The following is a 19429-nucleotide window of genomic DNA, read 5'->3' on the forward strand; positions in this document are numbered from 1 at the left end:
ACAGGAAACAATGGGAAAAGGTCTGAATGGTTATACACAGGGAGCTCTACGATGTGGAAAAGATACGTATAATTTGGGGTCATGTGTACTTATCAGCTTTTGCCGGAAAAACTGCTAAAGAAGTACTCTCGTTTTTAAAGCAATTTATTATTTTTAGTATTAGTATCAGTTGAGGTTGGAGTTGAGGTGGGGGAATGCCCCCTTTTATCATGTTTATATTGCTGACATTGTGTTGTCATCTGTCAGCCTTGCCTATGTTTATGTACTACTTGAATCCTGCTATTAGTGCTACGAAGCTGGAGCCTTGTGGTTTCTTCATAGAATATTATGAAGTTTTTGTTAGACTTAAGGATTTAGGAAATAATAGTTTATCACTTATCCCACAGTGCTCTCTTAAAACTTAGAGTGAATCCAGGTTTTGACTTCTGTTAGTTTACTTTATGTTATAAACATCACCCATCATAGTATGATCCTGTAGTTCCAGGAATCTGTTTTTATTTCCCTTTTTATCATCTTACTTCTGGAGTCTGTGTTCTACCTTAAATCCTTTCTGGAAGGAAGTGACAAATCTTAAAATGGTCACATTCTCTTTAGAGTTTTAATAGTGACCGGTATTTCTTTTAAACTGCAAGGACAAAGTTAGTGCTTCTTTCGCTTATTCATTTTACAGGTATATATTATCCTTTTTTTTAAACTTTCTATTTTTTAATCCCTGAATGATGTAGGTATGTCTGCTTTCAACTTTACTGATACTCAGAAAAAATAATTCTTTCTGGTCATTTCATTCAAACTGGGTCAAAAACGAAGGCTGCTGAAAAATATAGTTAATTAGAGTTTTCTAGAACTCATGTACTTTTTTGAAAAAGAGTATTTTTCCTAATTAAGGTTATATTGACCATAATGTTTTATTCTCTTCAACAGAGAAAATTTAAACTTTTTTTTTTTTTTTTTTTTTTTTTTTTCACTCAGTCCCATGTAATTAATTTTTTTTTTCGTCTTGATCTTTTGTTAGCACTTTTATGAGTTCATCAGTTTTTCATTAGAGTTCTGAAAATGCTTATTCATTCAGTTCAGCAGTACAGTCCGTTACCAGAAACCTGTACTTGTCAGAGTCTTTTCCATGTATTTCTTGAAGATGAAACCCTTTTATAGGAACATATTTGCAAAATCATCAGAGTACACCCAGAACTGTCTGTAAATGACAAAAGACTTAAAAATTTAAACTTTTAATGAGTATTTTGTTTTGGGAAAAACTCTAAATGAAGTCTATTATAAATGCATTGAACATTAAATACATAAATTTTTGGTTCTTCGCTTAGTTGAACAGTATTTGAAAAATAGCTATCAAGGACAACAAATAGTTTCAGTTATAATGCCCACCCTGATTTCTACTGGAAGGTTATTTTGGAAGAAATTAAGCTCAGTAGGGGGAAAGAATTGCATGATTAATTAGTGATGTCTGCCATGGGCGTGACAGTGGGAGTGTATAGCATAACTGCCATATTTTTTTTTCTTCCCTATCTGCTTAAATTTTTTGCTGTCTTAATAGTTTGCAGTACCGTTTTTTTAGGTAAAATCATTGTAGAAGTTGTGTCATTTTTGTTTTATCAGTTCTATTGAGTTAGTAATTATGTCTAAATCTTTTTTTTTTTTAAATTCCCAGTTCCACAATTCTTGTGGAATTGGCTATAGGTTTTTAAAAACTAGGTATATGTGGTAAAGCAAACATATTCTTAGGTATGTGTTGCTGGAAAATTTGATCCTTTGGTCATGTTTTTCCTTTAATTTCTCTGAATCTGTTTTCCGGTTCTTTTTTCTACAGTCTTCCTTTTCCTATCCATTTAAAGGTTTCAGTTTAGAGACCACACCTATTTGTGCAAAATGGTCAGTAAATTGTGGAAGGAGGGTTTTTTTTTAATAGAACAGACTGTACAACGAGACTGTAAACTTCTCAAGGTCACCAGCCTTGACAGTATCATGGAATTCTCTTCTTTGCCACCCCTAGTTCAGGGCCACACGTCTTGTGAGCACTCTTAATAATAGTGGACAAAGGACACCAATTTTTTGTTGTTGTTGTTGTTGTTTTTTAGTGTTGCAGGAATTTAAAAGATTTAGAAGTGTCATTTTAATGTAAAGTTGTGAGTAAATAAAAATTTTGAGCTGATAAATGTAAATTCCTCAAGGGACCATACTGTTTAAAAACTAGGAGAAAAATCTCTTAAAACTGTAAATACTGTACGTAACTTCCTAAATAAGGAGTTGTTATCTGGGGTTGGTGAATTTCCTATAAATTGAGGGGAGCTATAGATGGACTTTAATAGAGTACCTTAAGTAGAATGCATAGGCGCCTGTATATGCATAGGCATAGTCACAGTTTTGGAGGGAAAGGCTTAAAGGTGTTCTTCAAAAAGAGCCTTAAAACCACAATTATAAATTATCTGCTTTGTAAGCTTAGGACATAACCTCTATTGGAATTTAATTTTTGGAATATATTTATGATTTAATATGGGGTTATAAGAAGCAGTCCTATATCTGTCTTGTGGAGTATTGAAGAATTAAACCTTAAGTTTTCTGCCAGAAGTTTTTGTTAATGGTTTACAAATTTGGTCAAATGACTAGTTTGTGAGGTGGTACAATTTATACAATACTAATGAAATTATTTTTAGATGACATAAGAATTGTAGATTGTATACTACTTAGGGCTTTAATCTTGAGTACAAATGAAATGTGAAATTTATTACATGGTAGGCTTGTCTTGGACTTTTACAAGGATTTACTGTAAGTAGTGCTATTTATATAGCGAGCACTAAATCCCTGAATGAATCAAGTGCCACCAAGACCTCTTGGAATGATTTCTACAGTAGCCTTGGTTGTTGGTTAAAGCTAAGTATCATATTACAAGCCATACTGTGGTTTACCTTTGATGACGTGGATTTTGTAAATAATGGTTTCAGTATAAGGACAACTATTGAAATGATTGTGGTCCTTTAGATAGTAAACCTTAACTATGACGGTAGGCTTGATTAAAATCTAAAAATCATTGTTCACTTTGGAATTTATGATGTTTATAAAACTGCTCAATTCTAACTTTTCCAGTTGAAACCACTGAGAGAAACATGTGTTTTCAAAAGTGCCATGTAAGGCACACAGTAGACAGAGCGTACTCTGTTTGGATTCAGAAAAATCTGGGCTTGAATTAGTACTCATCACTTCTGTGACCTGTTTAGTTATTTAACCTCTTTAAAACAGAGAAATGGGGGAAATGCTTAAAGGATTTCTGAAGACTTAAGACATGAAAAAGTACCTAACAATGTGTTTGGCACTTATAAAGGAGGCTTCCAGAAAGTGTTGTTTCAAGGCAATGTAAATATTGGCACTACTTAGGTATTGGGGCGCTTCACATTACCTATCCCCTTTCATCCTCCACTCTATCTTTTGAGACAAGTGGCGTTTTATACGTATTTTACTGAAGCAGAAGTTGAGATTTGGCCAATTTTAAACTGCTGAGGAGTGACTAAACTCAGAGATTCAAACTTGATTTGTCCTAATCCAAATATAGGCCTTTTCTGCACATGCCTTGTTTCCCTGATGACATTAGAAAGGATGTCAGTCTCCGCTCCTGAGAATGGGAGGGTGGCATCAATAATTTAAAATCTAGTCAGGTCAATAATGAACTTTTAAATTAAGGTAACTTGTTTGTTTTACTTCAAATTAATCATGATAGGCATAGTGCAGGGCATAGTCCACACGTTGTGTTTTAGGAGAAGTAGGTTGCCTAGGGTGCAAGGATGGGTTTATGTTAGACAAGCGTGCCCAATCATTGTTTTCCTTTGTATTTTAAAATGACTATAAACAACTCCTGACTTGAGTTGTTTAAGAGAAGGGGCAAGGAGCTCTATGAAGATTGTTTATTTATCACCCCTCTTCCCAATTATGACTTTACTAATTTTCCTGGAAAACTAAGATTAGCTATAAAACTCCAGAGCACTGCTGAAGCCCCAACTACAGACAGTCCCCGACTTAAGGTGGTTCAGCTTTAAGATGATGTGAAAGTGGTACGCATTCAGTAGGAACCGTATTTCAAATTTTGATCTTTTCTGGGTACCTTACTCTTGTAACACTGGGCAGCACACTGCAGCTCCCAGTCAGCCACAGGATCACTAGGGTAAAGAACCGTTCTGTGCCCATACAACCTTTCTGTTTTCACTGTCAGTACAGTGTTCAATCAATTACATGAGATATTTAACACTTTATTATAAAATAAGCTTTTGTTAGATGATTTTTACCCAAGTGTAGGCTAATGTGAGTGTTCTGAGCATATTTAAGGTAGGCTAGACTAAGCTGTAAAGTTCAGTGGGTTAGGTGTATTAAATGCAGTTCTGACTTACAATACTTTCAACTTATGATGGGTTTATCGGGCAGTAACCCCAGTGTAAGTCAAGGAAGATCTGTGTATACGTTAGAGAAATGACAGTCGTTTAGGAGTCCTAGGATGCTGGTCTTTGGGCCAGTGAGCCACAACGCATGATTAGGTATAAATAGTAGAAGCAGTCTCGGGAAGGACATAATGTACTTAGTTGCAGAGGAGAGAGCTGTTCTGCCTGGATATTTCCATAAACCTGGTGCAAACTGCTCTTTTACTGTAAAACAGTTAAGGAATAATGAAGCTAAATGAATTTTGTGGGATTCTTGAAAGTTGTGATGAAAGACAACGTTATTTTAACAGCTGGAAACTGTTAAAATAATGACTTAGATAATTTATCTCTTTCTTCAATCCTATGTCCCAATAAACTTTTGGCCATTTGTCATATTACTGAAAAGAAAAAAAGGTAGATGTAGAAAAAAAGTTGAATGTATGTTTCTCAGTTAGTGTTTCTGTAAAACAGAAACATGGAGGCTGGTGGCAGGATGGCAACTTTCCTGATAAATAATTTATGTGGTGGTTTCTCTGCTTGCCATTTAACATCACATGATTCCTGGCCCACCAGATATTTCACAGACGTGTTTCCTCCTTGCTAAAGCAAGACCAACTTGGACAAATACTTTCATAATGTGAGTACTATTGTGTGTGTGTGTGTGTGTGTGTGTGTATGTGTGTGTGTGTATGTGTTGAAGGGAGAAGGTGAGTGGGAGGTTTGGTTTGTCAAACATAACAGTTGTTGTGGTTGAATTAGCAATCTTCATTCCCAAAATCTTAACATGTAACTTTAGTCTCACTGTTCTCCATTGCTGCTTTATTTGGCCTTTTATGGATTGTAGAATATTGTTGGAAGTGGTACTTGAAAGCACAGGGTGGCTTTCCATTGATGGTTAGATGTATGTGTGTTTATTTTTTTGTAATGGGAAATTTCCCTGTGGCTCTTTTTACTACTCATTAATAGGCCAAGATCTGCTCCTCTGAATCTACCCAGTTTCCTTAGTTGTCATAGGAGAAAAATTAAGCTGTATGCGTGAGAGGCATAGGCAGTGAAGACTGAACAATAGTTCTTGGTGCTATTTGTTTTTTGATAGAGGTGGTGAAGTTCATTTGGCTTTTCAGGCTTCTTGTAGGGGACTGTTAATACCAAGTAGCCTTAACACAGAGTATCTAAGTTACTAAAACTGCATAGGAGCAGAGAAGGATTCATTCAGCAAAAAGCTAGATATTTTTGAGTTGTTTTCTTAAGTGTGGGGAATTGCCCTTATGCTTGTCCTTGAATTTTAAATTTTATATAGTTATAATTGCATATAATAGATTTTTCAGACTATAGTGAAGGCTTTGTATAATAGGCTATGAAATAAAAATAGGCCTTGTGAGCTAGACATTTTATAGAGAGTGGTCTTAAGGATAAATGAAGTTCATTTAATGATTTGGGGCTTTATTGTAACTTGTAAGGGTACAGTGAGGGTGATGGCTTGGGGTTTAGTTTATTCAACAAATATTATTAGTGCAATGAAATAATATAGGCACAGGGAGAATACAGTGATAAACAAGAATGGTCATCTTCTTCAGGAAAAAAATTTTAATTAAAATTGGTTACCAAGTCATCCTGCTGCTAACAATTAGTTGAGGTAGGGTACTTTTTAAGAAATGTCTCACTACACTATCTTAATTAGTGCTTAGTGGAAAGAAAACTTATTGAACATGGCTCAGGAAAATCTGTGTTTTTGTCGTAATTGTGATACTAGTTGCTTGACCTTATGCTGTCACTTACCCTCTGTGGGCGTTAATCTCATGTTTGCAGAATGAAATTACAGTCTTCTCTTCCGTAAGGATCCGGGGCAGTTTACAAGCACAGTGTGGCAACTGTTGGGACCTGAGCCACTTGTTTTATGTGCTTGTATCCAGTTTTGGGTCCCTCTGTAGTAAGGTGACTGTCTAGGACATAGCACTTCTAATGTTTCTTCAGGCTTTGAAAAAGCTCTGATTCGTTTTTGAGTACACGAGGGCACTGAAGCAGGCAGGAGTGGTGTTTCTGCCTGTTTTTTGTATTTGTTTGCTAGTCCTCACTTTGTTCATTACCATTACTTGAGGGTTTTTTTTGTGTGTGCTTTTCCCTATGAACTTTATTGTTATAACTGCTTTCCCATCACTTTTTTGATAACTTGCTAAAGTTACATTACAAAACCAATGTTTAATTACTAAAATTATTTCTGAAAGCCATTCTTCCTCTTCACCTTGCTATCTGAGTCTGTTCCCTCTTTACTGACTCTTAACAGGGTAATAACTGGGGCAACCAATATGTAGAGATGTATGTGAGGCTCTAGTTTTTTTTAAATTGATTAATTAGTTAATTTATTTGTTTGGCTGCGTTGGGTTTTCGTTGCTGTGCACAGGCTTTCTCTAGTTGTGGTTAGCAGGGGCTACTCTTCTTTGCGCTGTATGGGCTTCTCATTCTGCTGGCTTCTCGTTGTGGAGCATGGGCTCTAGGCGGGTGGGCTTCAGTAGTTGCAGCATGTGTGCTCAGTAGTTGAGCACGCAAGGTCAGTAGTTGTGGCGCACGGTCTTGGTTGCTCCGTGGCATGTGGGATCTTCCCGGAACAGGGCTCGAACCCATGTCCCCTGCATTGGCAGGCAGATTCTCAACCACTGTGCGACCAGGGAAGTCCTGAGGCTCTAGTTTTTAATGATCACAATAACTAACTTTTATTGAATGCTTCCTGTGGGTCAAGCACTGTGTAGAGGTATTTAAATATTGATACATTAAGTTAGCATGTTGATAGGAGTTAAGAGGTAGGGTTCAAGCGAGTTTGAGTGCTGGCTCCTCCACTGATAGCTTTATGTATCTGGGCCCGCCTAATTCTCTCAGTGCCTTAGCTTCCTCATCTGTAAAATGAGGAGAATAATACTGCTGCCTCATAGAGTGATTTAAAAGTAGCTTTTATGTCAGGTACTTAGAACAGTGCCATTTACTCAATAAACACTTGATAAATGTTAACTCTTATTAATATTAATCTTCATGTCAACCTAAGAGATAGGGATTTTACAGTAGAGGAAACAGGTTCAAAGAGATTAGATAAACTTGCCTAAGATAACTTACCTGTGTAAGAGAACCAGATTCAAATCCATGCCTGATTCCAGCTGGTTTTCTTAACCACTAGACTATCTTCACCCCTGTAGAAAGGGAATAAGGCTAACTGATAAACTTAGTCTTTGTCAAATTGAAATACATGGTTAATGTCTCATCATTGGACAGAAATATTAACAGTGTCTGGCTGATGACTTTTTTTGGGCCTTTGTCAAATTGAAATACATGGTTAATGTCTCATCATTGGACAGAAACATTAACAGTGTTTGGCTGATGACTGTTTTTGGAAAACCTTGATTATGTACATATACTGTAATCAACAATGTTGTCTGTCATTGGAGAACATTGTAATCCCAGAGGAGGTGAATTTAAATTTGTGCATGTATGGTACATAAAACTCTAATGTGAGACAGAATGCATATGTCTTTCTTATACAGACTCATAAAAATAATTTTCCTGTAACCACAGGAAGAATAAATGTTACACTGATGTTTAAATATCTGTTGTAAGTTCTCTTCTATATTAAGCTAGCTAAGGGTGAGTTGGTTTCGATGGTGTGATAATAGCTTACTTTCAAGAAAATTTATTTTCTCCTCCAAACATTTCCTGATACTTTTTCCCCCCACAGTAGAAATAGGGAATTTGGTGTATTCTAAGGTAAGACCTGAAATCTACCTCGTTTCTCATGCTATTTATTCCCATTTCAAACAATTGGTACATAACTTTGAATAGTTAATATTGTACTCCCCTTCCCCTCATAACTACTAAATAATTATCTTATTTTTCTGGCTAGGCAGAGGAGGAAGGCAGTTAAGGATGTTAACTCTCTTGATTTATTTTCAGTTGGAAATCCTGCCTCCTTTTTTTCCCTTTTATATTAGGTGGTGTGAATTTGGGTATTGGGGTTGCCAGATGAAAATGAAAGGTTATGACAAGTAGGGTTAGAGAAAGGGAGTTTGGGATTGACATGTACACACTGCTATATTTAATATAGATAACCAACAAAGATCTACTGTATAGCACAGGGAACTCTGCTCAATACTCTGTAATAACCTAAATGGGAAAAGAATTTGAAGAATAGATACATGTACTATATGTATAACTGAATCACTTTGCTGTACACCCGAAACTAACACAACATTGTTAATCAACCATACTCCAATATAAAATAAAAATTAAAAAAAAAAAAGAAATGGAGGATTAAGAGAGGAAGGGACAAGAATTAACTTTAGCAATATCTGAACATGCATTATTTTGGTAAAAGGAAATTATGTGCCAGCTCACAGTGAAGCCTGTCGAGGTGCTTGATTTTTGTAAACAGTGTGTTAAAAGGTCTCTGGCTCCCTGGAGGGCCTTGGAGTTGGCTCTTGAGCAGGTTTTGCTCTATATGTTGAGTCTTATGAGACCTAAAACTTGAAGGAAAAAAACCCTATTATTTATTTATTTTTATTGAGGTATAGTTGATTTTCAATATTATATTAGTTTCAGGTGTACAACATAGTGATTCAAAATTTTTGTAGATTATACTCCATCTAAAGTTACTGCAGGACTTCCCTGGTGGCACAGTGGTTAAGAATCTGCCTGCCAGTGCAGGGGACATAGGTTCGATCCCTGGTCCGAGAAGATCCCACAGGCCGTGGAGCAACTAAGCCCATGCGCCACAACTACTGAGCCTGCGCTCTAGAGCCTGCGAGCCACAACTGCTGAGCCCATGTGCCACAACTATTGAGGCCCACGCACCTAGAGCCCGTGCTCCGCAACAAGAGAAGCCACCACAATGAGAAGCCTGCACACTGCGACGAAGAGTAGCCCCCACTCGCCACAATTAGAGAAAGCCCGTGTGCAGCAACAAAGACCCAATGCAGCCAAAAATAAATAAATAAATTTATATATAAAACAAAAATTTACTGTAAAATATTAGCTATATTCCCTTTGCTGTACAGTATATCCTTGTAGCTTATTTACTTTATACATAATACTTTGTCCCTTTTAATCCCCTTACCTCTATTTCCCATCCCCCTTTCCCTCTCCCCACTGGTAACCACTAGTTCTCTATATCTCAGAGTCTGTTTCTTTTTTTTTGTTATGTTCATTCCTTTGTTTTATTTTTTAGACTCCATATATATGTGATATCATACCGTGTTTGTCTTCTCTGAGTTGTTTTACTAAGCATTAATACCCTCCAGGTCCATCCATGTTGTTGCAAATGGCAAAATTTCATTTTTTGTAATGGCTGAGTATTATTCCATTGTATATATATTTCATCGTATTTTCAGTCTTCCTAGACCCAGAAGATTGGTCTCATTCACGTAAGGGAAAGGTGATAGACTGGTTATGAGTAGGGACACATAAGGTAGTGGTTAAGAGCTTGAGTTAAGCTGCGGAGGATTCACTTCTATCTTTCACCAGCTACCTAACTTTAGGCAAGTTCTGGTTCTTTGCCTCTGGTTCTTTGTAAAATGGCATAATAGTTATACCTACATCACTGTGTTATATGTACATACTGATTTGTAAATGCGTACTGATTCAGAAATGTTAAATATGAATTTTAGAACTGAAGAACTATGGAGTCATTCATGCATTGGTTACTGTTTTCTCATGTTGCTCCTACACCCACTTTAGTTTAATCTCACTATTTCATCCTTGGACTATTTCAAGGATGAAAATATTGAAACTATTCAATATTTTGACTAGTTTGGATGGATGGACTATTTCATCTCACTATTTCATCCTTAGCTCTCCTTCAGTGTCTTCCTTGCATTGTAGCCTTTGTATACCTTGCTCCCAAACTATTTTATGATGTGGACCATTTTTAAAGTTTTTATTGAATTTGTTACAATGTTGCTTCTGTTTTATGTTTTGGTTTTTTGGCCCGGCGGCATGTGGGATCCTAGCTCCCCGACCAGGGATCGAACTCGCACCCCCTGCATTGGAAGGCAAAGTCTTAACCACTGGACCACCAGGGAAGTCCCCCAAACTATTTTAAAGCATTACTTTGCATATCTTCATACCCAGCTCTTTAGCTGTAACATACACACACCAAACCAAACTCTTCCATTGCTTACCATTGTCCTGTGAACAGATTCCAAATTCCTGACATTCAGAGTCATGCATATTTTGGTTAGCTTGCCAGTCTCTTATCTCTTTCTCTGCTCTACGTGAACCTTTCATTATTCTAGTCAAGCTCTTTTACCCATTATTCACTGAACTCACTGTACACCATGCTCCATTGTATAGGACACCCACCCCACCCATGTTGTCCTTTTTTGTCTAAGTTCCACCCTTCTTTCCAGGGCCAGGTCAGGTGCCCTTCCTGAAGAAAGTCATTTCTGACCACTGTCAGAAACCAGAGGACTTGCTGGCAGAAATTTAGAGATCAGAGAGGCCTTATGTTACATACGGTTCATATCATCCATAACTGCTGCCCTGGTTTTTCTCCTTATGGACCCCTTTTACCCTTTAAAATGCATTTAACCAGGAGACAGAGATGGGTTTTGTTGTTATTCTTTTCTAATGCCTGAATTCCCCAGTGTTTCTGTACACAGCAGGTGCTCGGTAGATGTTCTTTGATATGTTATAAAGCTAGTTTCTGTGTATGATATGTATACATGTACCTAACATTTTAATTAAAGGTGTCTCCTCCCCAGGAGTAAAATGAAATCAAATTTGCCACTCACCTATGAAGTAAAGAATCTGAAAACCAATTTTTAAAATATCAGAATGGGTCATTACTGTCAGTAGCCCTTACACTTTCTAAAATTGGATTTCAGCATTAACAGTTGTTGACAATTAATCAGTGATTAACATAGAAATAACAAAAATGATTCAAACAAGAACAGAGTTGAGCAGTGCTTTGTGAATGTGGAAAATGTGTGTGGCATTGGTCCTTACTTGACAGTTGGGGAAACAAGTCACCTAGACCTAAGGGCAGTTCCTAGGGCCACAGATCCAATTTCATTGCTGGGATAGGCCTCTCCCATCTGAGCACCTCATTGCTAGTCTTGAGTCACCCTTTTCCACAAACAAATAATTGTTTGCATGTCTTAATAATTAATGATGATATTATTTGTAGATTTTTATGTTGCTTCTTAAACATCTTTTTTTTCTGGCTCTGTTGGGTCTTCGTTGCTGGGCGCGGGCTTTCTCTAGTTACTGCGAGCGGGGGCTACTCTTTGTTGCGGTGCGCGCGCTTCTCATTGCGTTGGCTTCTCTTGCTGCGGAGCACGGGCTCTAGGCACGAGGGCTTCAGTAGTTGTGGCTCGCGGGCCCCTAGAGCTCATGGGGGACGTCAGTAGTTGCGGAGCGTGGACTCAGTAGTTGTGGCGCACGGACTTAGTTGTCCGTGGTATGTGGGATCTTCCTGGACCAGGGATCGAACCCATGTCCCCTGCATTGGCAGGCGGATTCTTAACCACTGCACCACCAGGGAAGTCCTAAACATCTTTTTTTTTTTTTTTTTTTTCATGGCTGTACTGCGAGGCATGTGGGATCTTAGTTTCCAGACCAGAGATCGAACCCGCGCCCTGTGCAGTGGAAGCACAGAGTCTTTAATCACTGGGCCACCAGGAAAGTCCCTTAACATCTTAATTAAGGGGAAAAAATGAGGCACTGTATGGGGTTTGACACATTAAAGTAGGAAGAAAGTTATAAAACTCTGCTCAGGAGAGAGTTTAGCTTCTAAATTTTATACCTAGGACTTCAGAAATTATTCTAGATCTTCAAGGATAGTGGCAGTCCTATAATCCTGAAGTCAGAAAGAGGACTATAGAACTAACTCTGATTGGCATGGTACAGGATGGGGACTCCACGGTTAAGCACAGGAGGTGCATTCTTTTTCTCTCCTGTATTTGTAACTTTTCACTGGGTTAGAAGCCAAGTTGAATAGGACTAGGGAAGGGAGTAAATGGCACAAGGTAGTTTTGTACTTTATCTGTTGCAGTGGTTATGGGGAGTCTTGAAAGAAATTATTTAAAAGCTGTTGTCACTGCCTCCTTTAACAACCTGATGAAAGTTGTGGATCCTTGCCCTAGAGAAATTTTGCAATAAGCAGAGCTTTGTTTCAAAAATCAGTGTAGGTTAAAAGCTTAGTTTTTATCAGGTTAGATCAGGGGAGGCAAAAAAGGTGTCCATTAGGAAAGCTAGAAAGAAGGGTAGGGGAGAAGTGTTCTACTTATTAGGCTAATATATTTAATTAATGCTTTATATAATTCTGCTTCATTTCTTTTAAGTGAATCAGTAAAGCACAATAACTTTCTAAAATTGCATCAGAGATGTGTCAGATTTGGAAACAAATAATTCAGCTCTTTACTTTCAGCCCCTGTTCCCGCCTGTCCTCCTTTCCTCTGCATCCTGTAGTGAGCATCTCTATATTGTATAGGGTGCAGTTGAGCCCTTCTGAAATCATCCTTTGCAGGCATGTTGTATTCTCAGATCCATCTGCATTCTGACTCCATTTGTGTCCATCAATGAATCTTCTCAAATTAGCAAACAGCATTTTCTCCATTTTAAATTCAGGCCTTCCCTGTACATCCCAAACATCCTTAATCCTAAGCAAGCTGTCTCTCTTTCCAATTTCTTTGTACTCTTTCTTGTGTGTATTATTTATAGCACCTTTTACATTTCACAGTTCATAACCTGCAAATAGCCACAGTTCAGTTTATTTAGTCCCTGGATTTAGTCAGCTTTGGTTAGCAAAATAGAAAATTAAATACGTTACTATAACAGGTTGTGATTATATTTTACAGTTGAATTCTTTTATCAGAGATTATAGGAAATGGTTTAGACTAAACAGTCTAATGCTTAGTAAATTGCATCTTTTGACATTTTAAAATACATTTCCTTTAAGATTATTTTCGGATCCATAGATTAAAATAGATTGCCAGTTGAAGCTATAATTGGTTTTTAGGTAATCGAATGTTAGAAAAACATGAAACTTTATAGCAAAGAAGACAAATTAATAAATTAGCAGTGTTAGGTGAGATGCCTTGAGCTTCTCTGCAGGAGTATTAAGTTTAGTTGGTTCATAATAGCTTTGCAGAAGTACTGCTCTGTTGATCAAAGGCATTTGGGAAATAAATAAATGTTAATATTTGAATAGAATAACTGATTTTCTTTCTTGTGGTTGCATGTCTGTGTAGAGTCTTATTATGATTTAATTAACAAGCATATAGTGACTTGATGTTTTTGTGTTGGTACAAAATAGTATCTGAACTGTTTGGTGCGTTATATTTACTTCAGTGTCTCTGTGAGAAGAGGTCAAAGAAGCTTAGTATTTGAGGATTGTCTTACTGATGAATCCTGTCATTTGAGTGCTTGTAAATGGCTCGGGGAAATTTATTATTGAGAGACGTTGCTACCATGTTGGGTTTTTCCTCATTCTTTTAACAGTTTCGCTATTCCTAGGACTCGGTAGAAAATCAATGTAAATGTTCCATTTTCAAGTGGAATAAAAAATAAAGGGCTTCTGTGAATGTACATTTTCTTGCAAGGAGAGAATTACTGCCTTTATTAAAACTATAAAAAGATAGTTTAGGGAATTCCCTGGAGGTCCAGTGGCTAGGACTCCGTGCTTTCACTGCTGAGGGTTCGGGTTCGATCTCTGGTTGGGGAACTAAGATCCCACAAGCTGCAAGGCGTGGCCAAAAAAAAAAAAAAAAGTTCATAATTCATTGTAAAGATTACCATTGTTTTGCTGCTATTATACACTCACCTCACCCCCACCCCCCCCATTTTCTTGTCCTGTTCTTCCTTAATCTGGTTATTTTATTTCTGATGTGCTGCAGCCTTGGTGTTAAGCTATGGTGGAGGTGAGCACCTTTGCCACAAGTTAGAACTGATTTCTGGGACTTGAGAAGAGTGTCGTGATTAGAAATTGATTATTCACACAGCTCCTATTACTTTCATAATCCTCCTTTTCAATTGTAGCTTAAAATAGATGACTTAACACATGACTTAGCTACTTATGAATAATAAGTAGGTGAGCAAAGGAAGAGAAGCATGTATCATTTTTATATTTCTCATACTTTAGTAAAAGTTATATGTGTAGTTTTGGATATTAGGGCAAAGAGGATAATTTAATTTTCCTTTTTTGATGTGTAAGCCAAGATACTTTTGGGGTGGGAAAGTAAAGAAGAAATAGAGTATAAGACTTTCCTTTTAAAAAAAGAGTGTATTTACTTGATAGATCATGACTGAAAAGTGGAATGTAAACCCAACTCCTTCCCCCATCTCCTCATCTCTTCAGAGGCACCTCAGAGGCAGTCACCCATAAGTTTCTTGTGTGTCTTGCAGATTCAGTTACATGTACAAAGACATAGAGTATATATATGTCCTATTTTCCGCATTTAAACAACTCAGATGGTAGCATGTTATATACATCTTGTTTTTTTTTTTTCTCTTAATAAACAGTATTTCTTCCAGTTGCTAGATAATGCTCCATTGAATTGACTTGGTTTGATATATAGGTTTTTCCTGATCTTTTGCTGTTGAAATAGCATATCTTTTCCCACATGTGCATGTATATCTACAGGATAAAATTCTGTAAGAGGAATTGCTGGGTCAAAGAGAAATATGCATTTTATTAAAATTGCTTTCTGTAGAGGACGTATCAATTTACACTTTTTCAAACAAAAGGAGGAGGTTGCTATTTGTTTCTGTATCCTTTTAAACACAAGACTGTATTTTCAAAACCTTTTGATCTTTTTTTTTTTTAAAGTTTTTTTTTTATTTTATTTATTTATTTTTGGCTGTGTTGGGTCTTCGTTTCTGTGCGAGGGCTTTCTCTAGTTGTGGCAAGCGGGGGCCACTCTTCATCGCAGTGCGTAGGCCTCTCACTGTCGCGGCCTCTCCCGTTGCGGAGCACAGGCTCCAGACGCACAGGCTCAGTAGGTGTGGCTCACGGGCCCAGTTGCTCCGCGGCATGTGGGATCTTCCCGGTCCAGGGCTCGAACCCGTGTCCCCTGCATTGGCAGGCAGATTCTCAACCACTGCGCCACCAGGGAAGCCCAAACCTTTTGATCTTATCCATGAAAAGTTTCAGTTTGTAATTTATTTTGAGGTATGAATGAGTCTTCATTTGTTCAGGAGTAATTTCTGTGAACTCATTGATTCCATTTTTTACCTATTTGTTGTTTGGTTTGTTTTGATCTTGGAAATTGTCTATATTGCAAATATTTTTCCCATTGTTATTTGTTTCTTGATTTAGTTTTTTTTGTCTGTAGCCAGATGATTTTGTTGTTTGCATTTAAATTGTTGACACTGCTTTAATTTATTTTGGTGTAAGGAATAATGTGGGAATCCAACTTTTTTTTATTCCTGACTAAATGACAATTATCACAAACATTTCTTGAATGATTCATGCTTATTGTGCAGTAAACTTTCATATATCTGAACACTTTACTACTTCATTGTACTTGGTGCTTATATTAAATATTTATACTACCTGGTAGGCCATTGCCTTTCTCCACAATTACTCTTTATAAAAAAATTGGGGTGGGGGGGCACTTCATTGGCGGTACAGTGGTTAAGACTCCATGCTTCCAATGCAGGGGGCACGGGTTTGATCCCTGGTTGGGGAACTGTTAGATCCCACATGCCTCACAGCACAGCCAAAACAAAAATTATTTTTTTTGCTATTTTATTCTCTTATTTTTCCATGTAAACTTTATTTTTTAACATCGTTACTGGAGTATAATTGCTTTACAATGGTGTGTTAGTTTCTGCTATTCACTGCTATAACAAAGTGAATCAGCTATGTATATATATACATCCCCATATCTCTTCCTTCTTACATCTCCTTCCCACCCTCCCTATCCCACACCTCTAGGTGGACACAAAGCACTGAGCTGATCTCCCTGTACTATGCGGCTGCTTCCCACTCGCTATCTATTTTACATTTGGTAGTGTATATATGTCAATGCCACTCTCTCACTTTGTCCCAGCTTACCCTCCCTCCTCCCTGTGTCCTCATGTCCATTCTCTATGTCTGCGTCTTTATTCCTGCCCTGCCCCTAGGTTCTTCAGAACCTTTTTTTTTTAGATTCCATATATATGTGTTAGCATACTGTATTTGTTTTTCTCTTTCTGACTTCACTCTGTATGACAGACTCTAGGCCCATCCACCTTGCTACAAATGACCCAATTTCGTTTCTTTTTATGGCTGAGTAATATTCCATTGTATATATGTGCCACATCTTCTTTATTCATTCACCTGTCGATGGACACTTAGGTTGCTTCCATGTCCTGGCTATTGTAAATAGAGCTGCAATGAACATTGTGGTACATGACTCTTTTTGAATTATGGTTTTCTCAGGGTATATGCCCAGTAGTGGGATTGCTGGGTCGTATGGTAGTTCTATTTGTAGTTTTTTGAGGAACCTCCATGCTGTTCTCCATAGTGGCTGTATCAATTTACATTCCCACCAACAGTGCAAGAGGGTTCCCTTTTCTCCACACCCTCTCCAGCATTTATTGTTGTAGATTTTTTGATGATTGCCATTCTGACTGGTGTGAGGTGATACCTCATTGTAGTTTTGATTTGCATTTCTCTAATGATTAATGATGTCGAGCATTCTTTCATATGTTTGTTGGCAATCTGTATATCTTCTTTGGAGAAATGTCTATTTAGGTCTTCTGCCCGTTTGGATTGGGTTGTTTGTTTGTTTGATATTGAGCTGCATGAGCTGCCTGTTTATTTTGGAGATTAATCCTTTGTCAGTTGCTTCATTTGCAAATATTTTCTCCCATTCTGAGGGTTGTCTTTTCATCTTGTTTATGGTTAACTGTGCAAAAGCTTTTAAGTTTCATTAGGTCCCATTTGTTTATTTTTGTTTTTATTTCCATTTCTCTAGGAGGTGGGTCAAAAAGGGTCTTGCTGTGATTTATGTCATAGAGTGTTCTGCTTATGTTTTCCTCTAAGAGTTTTATAGTATCTGGCCTTACATTTAGGTCTTTAATCCATTTTGAGTTTATTTTTGTGTATGGTGTTAGGAAGTGTTCTAATTTCATTCTTTTACATGTAGCTGTCCCGTTCTCCCAGCACCACTTATTGAAGAGGCTGTCTTTTCTCCTTTGTATATTCTTGCCTCCTTTATCAAAGGTAAGGTGACCATATGTGTGTGGGTTTATCTGTGGGCTTTCTATCCTGTTCCACTGATGTATATTTCTGGTTTTGTTCCAGTACCATACTGTCTTGATTACTGTCGCTTTGTAGTGTAGTCTGAATTCCGGGAGCCTGATTCCTCCAGCTGCATTTTTCTTTCTCAAGATTGCTTTGGCTATTCGGGGTCTTTTGTGTTTCCATACAAATTGTGAATTTTTTTGTTCTAGTTCTGTGAAAAATGCCATTGGTCGTTTGATACGCATTGCATTGAATCTGTAGATTGCTTTGGGTAGTATAGTCATTTTCACAATGTTGATTTTTCCAACCCAAGAACACAGTATATATCTCCATATGTTTGTATCACCTTTAATTTCTTTCATCAGTGTCTTATAGTTTTCTGCATATAGGTCTTTTGTCTCCTTAGGTAGGTTTATTTCTAGATTTTGTATTCTTTTTGTTGCAGTGGTAAATGGGAGTGTTTCTTTAATTTCTCTTTCAGATTTTTCATCATTAGTGTGTGTATAAGAATGCAAGAGATTTCTGTGCATTAATTTTGTATCCTGCTACTTTACCAAATGCATTGATTAGCTCTAGTAGTTTTCTGGTAGCATCTTTAGGATTCTCTACGTATAGTATCATGTCATCTGCGAACAGTGACAGTTTTACTTCTTTTCCAATTTGGATTCCTTTTATTTCTTTTTCTTCTCTGATTGCTGTGGCTAAAACTTCCAGAACTATGTTGAATAATAGTGGTGAGAATGGGCAACCTTGTCTTGTTCCTGATGGTTTCAGTTTTTCACCACTGAGAACGATGTTGGCTGTGGGTTTGTCATATATGGCCTTTTTTATGTTGAGGTAAGTTCCCTCTATGTCTACTTTCTGGAGGGTTTTTATCATAAATGGGTGTTGAATTTTGTCGAAAGCTTTTTCTGCATCTGTTGAGATGATCGTATGGTTTTTCTCCTTCAATTTGTTAATATGGTGTATCACATTGATTGATTTGCGTATATTGAAGAATCCTTGCATTCCTGGGATAAACCCCACTTGATCATGGTGTATGATCCTTTTAATGTGCTGTTGGATTCTGTTTGCTAGTATTTTGTTGAGGATTTTTGCATCTATGCTCATCAGTGACATTGGCCTGTAGTTTTCTTTCTTTGTGACATCTTTGTCTGGTTTTGGTATCAGGGTGATGGTGGCCTTGTAGAATGAGTTTGGGAGTGTTCCTCCCTCTGCTATACTTTGGAAGAGTTTTGAGAAGAATAGCTGTTAGCTCTTCTCTAAATGCTAGAATTTGCCTGTGAAGCCATCTGGTCCTGGGCTTTTGTTTGTTGGAAGATTTTTAATGACAGTTTCAATTTCAGTGCTTGTGATTGGTCTGTTTATATTTTCTACTTCTTCCTGGTTCAGTCTTGGAAGGTTGTGCATTTCTAAGAATTTGTCCATTTCTTCCAGGTTGTCCATTTTATTGGCATAGAGTTGCTTGTAGTAATCTCTCATGATCCTTTTTGTATTTCTGCAGTGTCAGTTGTTACTTCTCCTTTTTCATTATTGACTTGAGTCTTCTCCCTTTTTTTCTTGATGAGTCTGGCTAATGGTTTATCAATTTTGTTTATCTTCTCAAAGAACCAGCTTTTAGTTTTATTGATCTTTGCTATCGTTTCCTTCATTTCTTTTTCATTTATTTCTTATCTCATCTTTATGATTTCTTTCCTTCTGCTAACTTTGGGGTGTTTTTTTTGGTTCTTCTTTCTCTAATTGCTTTAAGTGTAAGGTTAGGTTGTTTATTTGAGATGTTTCTTGTTTATTGAGGTAAGATTGT

At 37.3% G+C, this 19429-nt stretch overlaps 1 protein-coding gene across 2 annotated transcripts in view; it reads left to right on the plus strand.

The window, feature by feature from the left end:
• The window catches only part of JMY (junction mediating and regulatory protein, p53 cofactor), a 72212-nt gene that overhangs the window by 2380 nt on the left and 50403 nt on the right, over nt 1-19429 (plus strand). The gene's annotated exons all lie outside the window — the stretch shown is intronic.

The sequence above is a fragment of the Balaenoptera ricei genome, chromosome 3 (assembly GCF_028023285.1).
Source record: "Balaenoptera ricei isolate mBalRic1 chromosome 3, mBalRic1.hap2, whole genome shotgun sequence".
Taxonomy (NCBI): domain Eukaryota; kingdom Metazoa; phylum Chordata; class Mammalia; order Artiodactyla; family Balaenopteridae; genus Balaenoptera; species Balaenoptera ricei.